Source organism: Saccostrea cucullata, unplaced genomic scaffold (assembly GCF_032062105.1).
Source record: "Saccostrea cucullata isolate Sc308-1 unplaced genomic scaffold, CSIRO_AGI_Scuc_v1 ctg11299, whole genome shotgun sequence".
NCBI classification, from domain to species: Eukaryota; Metazoa; Mollusca; class Bivalvia; order Ostreida; family Ostreidae; genus Saccostrea; species Saccostrea cuccullata.
The window spans coordinates 1-5506 of NW_026927341.1; the positions used below are offsets into that span (position 1 = coordinate 1).

At 33.3% G+C, this 5506-nt stretch overlaps 1 pseudogene; it reads right to left on the reverse strand.

The window, feature by feature from the left end:
- Window positions 1–942: 942 nt before the first annotated feature.
- On the reverse strand, window positions 943–5199 carry LOC134274144 (glucose dehydrogenase [FAD, quinone]-like; annotated as a pseudogene).
- Window positions 5200–5506: the final 307 nt, after the last annotated feature.

The window sequence follows — 5506 nt, forward strand, 5'->3', positions numbered from 1 at the left end:
GCCATGATAGAATACACCGCTAAATGTAATACGTTTACAGCATGGTGACGTCTCTGCAGAATAAGTGAAAAATTATCAAATGGAACGTTAAACAATAAACAATCAAACGATTTTGATGCAAGGGAATGTGATCGCTACACCCTTTAAAAGAAGAACTTATTTTAATGAAATTGATGGAAATTGAAAATTACAAGTTACGTTGATGAAATATGCAGCCATTTTGTACCTAAAAGACTGTCAGTGAAAACCACTTGAAGAGCATACATGTAACACCTGACTTCATCGTGGACGAATTTATCGTAAGCATTTTTAATATGTGGAGCTATGTTAGAGTCCATAAGGGCTCAACGATTGTCAATTAACAAGACTTAATTCGGATTTATTTGCATCTATTTGGTGAACATGAAAGGCAAATAAATAGGACCACTCTTCTATACACTGCAGTCAATGACCTTTTAGGCCATCTTGAAAAAATGATGATATCCATTAGGCTACAAAACGGCTAATATTTGAAACATGAGAAAGCCTCAAAGCGCATTGGGACATTTGGAATACGGACATGGCATTTCAATATGTGTGTAAGTTAATATTGTAAATAAAAAATTGATTGTTGAATGAAACATATGGACAGCTATTTGCGTTTCGAATGATTTTTGTCTCGTCAACTTTCTTTCAATCCACACTTGATTTCATATAATAACATACGAACTTATATTTTTGTTTTAAGTTCATACAATATAATTTAATTGTCGAAATTGCTTGAACTAATTCAACATTGTTTAGCATATCTTTTTACAGGGGGATATTAAATTTAGTTTACAGTTACTCTCACACAAAGACAAATCTCTGGAACTTGCAAATGCAGATCCCAGTGCTATAAATCATCACAACATTTTAAAACAATTTAAATACATGTATGTTTTTTTTTTTAAATGAAATTACCTGATTTTGACAAACCGTATTCAAAGGAATGAAATGGTGACTGGTTGTACATGTACGCTGAACTTGTGTTGTCTCTGAAGGATAGATGTACATTAATGTGATCTTCTAAGTTTTTTCCGACAGGCAGATCGGCAACCACTGGGATCTGTTAAAGGTGTATAAACATAATGATATCAGGTACATGTAGCTGATATTGATTGATTGATTGATTGTATATTGTTTAACGTCCCTCTCGAGAATTTTTCACTCATATGGAGACGCCACCACTTGCCGATGGAGGGCTACAAATTTTGTCCTATGCTCGGCACTGAGGGCCTTTGAGCAGTGAGGGATCTTTTTCGTGCCAGCACCTACTGCGACACGGGGCCTCGATTTATATGGTCTCATCCGAAGGACCGGTCTCCACGTCCCGCAGTGGGATTCGAACCCGCGACGTAAGGATTGACTCCTTCATGTAGGTGTTACACTATATGCAGAACCTTATACAATTTATACTTATGAAGTATCAAAAGTAGGTATGCTTCAATAGCATGTATCTGATTAATATCTTATTACATGTTATAAAAGAAATTTTTGAAAAAAATACCAATATGAGAGAGACAGAGAGCAAAACATATACCAATTTGCCTCTAAGGTATATACTCAGATCTTCCAAAGAGAAGAAAAATCAAATGTATCTTACCGAAACCCTTAATGCCATTTCCTATTACACTATATTTGATTCTTACATGTACATCAAAATAAAGAGTCTTTTTCACCTTCGAGTGATCGCTATCGAGAACACATGAAGGCCGATTCTCTGATAATTGTTTTCATACAAAGATTAATCTTTATATAGATTTTAATGTTTCTCTTCTTATGATTTGGATTAAAATATGGTACACATGAAAAGTGGACAAAGAAATCAGAATATCTGTTCATAATTTTCTTACCCCCGATGAATCTAGATGTTCCACAGGTCCGATCCCAGATAACATCAGAATTTTGGGTGAGTTTATAGATCCAGCAGAAATGATGACTTCTTTCTCTGCTTTAATATTGTATTTTTCATAGTTTTTTTACCATGGATATTCCCACTGCCGTCCTATTTTCTATTAATATCTGAATATCACAAATTAAGCAGATTTTTGATAACAAATTCTGTTAATCATGTGTACGTATCAAATCTTTAAACTCAGCAATTTTGAGTTTGTAGTTACTTACAGTGTATTATGCTCTTCTTGCTGAAGATAACGTTTTTAAAATATTTGCCGGCTAATTAAAATAGACAGAACAGTTGACGTTTCGTTCTTTTAATAATTTTTTTCAGTACGTACTGAGTATTCGCCCGAGTATACAAGTTTACAATACCATGCTCAATGATCGCAAGATAGATATATAGAAAATAGTCTGAGGCAATTTGAAAAAAATGTAGAGACAAGCTTGTTTTTGAAAGATACACAATTAAGTTAATAATTTCAAAACAAGGCAGGAATAGAGATAAATATTATAAATGTATATATAAAGCCATTAACAAAATTTCAAATAATCTCTGTTTATTCCGACACAATGGTTTTAAACAAGCTTTGTAAGTGTTAATAAAATGACACTTGAATTTTAAGATACCTTTGTAACATATGCGTTTGTTACCACGTGAAGATTTGGACGGTTCATTGCAGGTCTTAGGAAAGCCTTGGCTGTGCTCCATCTTTCTCCGTTTCTTACCGTCTCTTGTCCAGGACAATAGCCTTGGGTTGATCAGAAAGAGACGAATTTTTATATCATATAAAAACGATGATAAAACACCTGTGGAGTTATTCTCCCTTGTTCAATGCCAAACAATGGACGATATCAAGATATGGAACGTTATTCAAGATCTTAAGTCCATTAAACAATACAAAATAGGAGCAAAGCAAACAACGACCTCCTAAACATCAGAGGTTGGATCAGGTGCCATGGAGGAGTGAGGATCCCCTGTAGACTAATCACATTTGCCTTGTGCTTTTAGTCATGCTTGAGAAGTAATAGGAAAATTCGTCGCCAATGCAGTGTATGAATTATGGAATACGATAAGTATGAGAAACGTCAGTCAATATTTAACTCAATGATAAATTGTATTTGCTGACAAGGTCATTGTATCGACCATAGAACCTACGAAATGATGACTTTAAAAGAGACTTGATATTCCTTTTTTATCGACTTGTTTCTTTTCCTCGTTTTAGAAATTGTTCTACGTAGAGCATATCACATAACACTTCAAAAGGATTCCTTATTTACAACTTAGTTAACTTTTAGAGAGGACATTATTAGGTAGTGTCCTAAGTCAAATCAATTTAAAATCAATTTATATTAAATTATTTACAACAATAATAGAGTAATAGAATTAAAACAATTTAAACATCATGTATAACTATATTAAACAGTCAATTCTGCCATCCCGAGTTAAAGGCAACTGATTTTGAAGAAAAACATGCTAACTCCAAACTAGCTAAATGAGTAAATATTTTGTTTTTAATTATCAATAACAAATTCTAATATATAGCTTTACAATACAAAAAGACATTTTCTGTATTTCTTAAAAGAGAGAGAGAGAGAGAGAGAGAGAAAGAGAGAGAAAGAGAGGGAGGTATGTAACCTATTTGCGTCCTTCCATTACAGTCTACCACTCTGTATCCCGTTTCCTCCATTCCTTTTCTATACACATTGTCGCTGAGACTTGAGGCTGTTTCTTCATCTATAGTTAGAGGACCACCAATTCCATGATACTCTGTATAGATAGATTCACAAATAAATAGTGTTCTTAATGCGAAGAATTTATGCAAATCAACATCAAAGTTAATGATTACCTTAGGAATCTGCCTTTAACATGTTTAAATCGAGAAAATTTCTTAGAAATAAAGAAAACAATAGGGAATTATTATACGTGAATATCGCAGACTTGGTATTTGCATATCTTCAGACTTGATAAAATACGGAAGTACATCTTTGTAACTCCATCCATCAGCACCCTGTCTGGCCCAGTTATCAAAGTCATGTCGGCTACCTCTAATATACTGCATAAAGTTTATTGAACTTGTACCACCGAGGACACGCCCTCTTGGCCACGTGCATTTCTAAAAGTAGATTTCAAAGAAACAAAAATTGGATGGTTTTGGTAGATTGTGTTTTACTTAAAAGTGCAAATGTTCGACAGATACAATTTTTTCAACTCTTCAAATATTTTTTCAGAAGGAGTTCAGTTCATTATCGTATTAATTAGTGGTAGATAGTATATAATTTAAGAATATTCCAAGTTAATAGCATATTCCAAAATAAGTTAGCGTACATTATTTACGCAATTTTGTACATAGTTTTCAATGAATTCCATAAAATTGTAGATTGAGATAAACTCAGTATCTGTTCTGCAAGGAAGATAAAACCAGCCTTGTTTTATTCAAAGCATTAAAAACAAATATCCCCGCTTTATCATTTTGATACCCTATCTTCCTTATTATGGCATCTAAACTTTTGAGGAACTGTCCTGTAATTCCAGTCATGTTTTGTCGCTTGTAAGACTCTTGACATGGATGGGACCTTCATCATTTCATGTTCATCCTCGGAACCTCCTGCCTCTACAATAAGCACAGAGGATCCTAGATCTTCCGAAAGTCTGTTAGCAAGAACACATCCAGCAGAGCCGGCTCCCACTAATAAAATGGTGTTCACCAATAGAAATGAGTATAAACTTTTAATGAATTAAAATTAATAGAAAAACAACACGGAGGAAAAAAATATGATAAAAAAATATGGTGATAACGAAGGGTATTCAAGTTTAAAAGTCCATCACACAATAAAACTTTTGAGCAGAGGAAACACAGGACTCCAAAACATTAGAGGTGGGATAAGATACCAAAAAGTAGTAAGCATTCCAATTTTTTTTTACAAAACGAACAATTTGATAATAAATAAAGATAAAAAAAAACGAAAAAAATAGAAAAAACAAACCAAATAATAATAGGGCGGCATTTACCTTCCTTATGGAAAAAGATAATTTTTAAGAAATGATTTATACCTATAATGTAGCTGTAATTACTGTTGATCTCTCTATCTTTTCCATCCTTATCCTTCAAATCATATTTTTCATAGTTTTGTTGTATATGGTAGCACAGCAAATAGACATTTAACATCCAAAAAATATTCCACCTAAATTCAATGACAAAACTGCAGGTGGCAAGGCAAAACAGAATGGCCAGATAAATGTACAGAATCCAGTTACCCAGCTCAACAAAGTAGTCTGCCATTTTCAGTACTTTCCCTTCAAATAAATTTAAAAAAATCAGGTAGATCTAGAAATAGAAGTTTTCTTGCGATTGTTTTCAATAAGGTTATATTTGGTTTGTACTGTGTATAAATATGAGAGGAAAAACGCCATAAAATGAAATACATAGAGATAACGAGCAATATTCAAGCTCAAAAGTTCATTTAACATTGCAAAACATGAGTAAAGCAAATATGAACAACCCAAACATAAGAATTGGGATCGGATGCCATAGAAGAATGAGTGTGATCGGCTAAAGGTCAAAGGAAACGATTCTTACCTGTTAAA